This window comes from Piliocolobus tephrosceles, chromosome 8, assembly GCF_002776525.5.
Source record: "Piliocolobus tephrosceles isolate RC106 chromosome 8, ASM277652v3, whole genome shotgun sequence".
NCBI classification, from domain to species: Eukaryota; Metazoa; Chordata; class Mammalia; order Primates; family Cercopithecidae; genus Piliocolobus; species Piliocolobus tephrosceles.
In genome coordinates, this window is record NC_045441.1 from 108,211,440 (window position 1) to 108,212,575 (window position 1,136).

The window sequence follows — 1,136 nt, forward strand, 5'->3', positions numbered from 1 at the left end:
TATCACAAGAAGAGAAAACCAAACACCGCATGTTCTCACTCATAGGTGGGAACTGAACAATGAGCTCACTTGGACTCGGGAAGGGGAACATCACACACTGGGGCCTATCATGGGGAGGGGGGAGGGGGGAGGGATTGCATTGGGGAGTTATACCTGATATAAATGATGAATTGATGGGTGCTGACGAGTTGATGGGTGCAGCACACCAACATGGCACATGTATACATATGTAACCTGCACGTTATGCACATGTACCCTAGAACTTAAAGTATAATAAAAAAAAAAAAAAAAAAAAAAAAAAAAAAAAAAAAAAAAAAGAAAACAGTAGTATATTAACCTATGCAAAACTGCTCAATTTTATTACTGATATGGCAGGGCAAATTCAAACTATAATAATATATCCTTGTTTATCCATTCAAGTGCCAAAACTGAGAAATCTGACAATCTCAGAGTTTCCAAAGACGTGAAGCAAAATAAGTTTCATTTATTGCTGGTGAGAATGCAAATTGGTACATCCACTTTGGAAAAGTTTGGCAGTACCTATAAAGACAAATGTGCACATGCCTCCTGCCGTAGCAATTCTACTCTTATACTTGAAAGGGAAGTGTTAACAGCTGGACTGTAATTTCTTCTTCAGTGTCAGATATGAGGTTTTGACCCTTAATGAAATCCCTTGCAACACTAGCACAAGGAATGTAGAAGAGTATACAAGGTCCAAGATAAACGAGAATCCCACTAAGGGTGCTATGGACTGAGCCACGTACGTGGTCATCAAGATTCTTCACTGAATGGCTGGCATGGAGCTGCACAAAAAGATGGAAGCCATCACAGATTCCTTAGGAGATTACATTATGATAAATGTATAAATATCGATAGGTCTCTAAACTGAATGGCTGTTGTTAACTAAGGTGGTCCATACACATTCAGCCACATCTTCTGTGACTACCCTCTAGCACAAAGTGATTAGAGCACAGGAAGCAGCTTCTGAAAATTACAAGACCTCTGCTTTGCTGTTGCTATGCATGCATTGTTGGCTGTCCTTATCCTTTCTAAAAGCTACATTCAAACTTGCTGCTGGGTGAAATGGATTGGGTTTCATTTGTTTGCTTGCCAATCCAAATCTAAGATTACGGTTG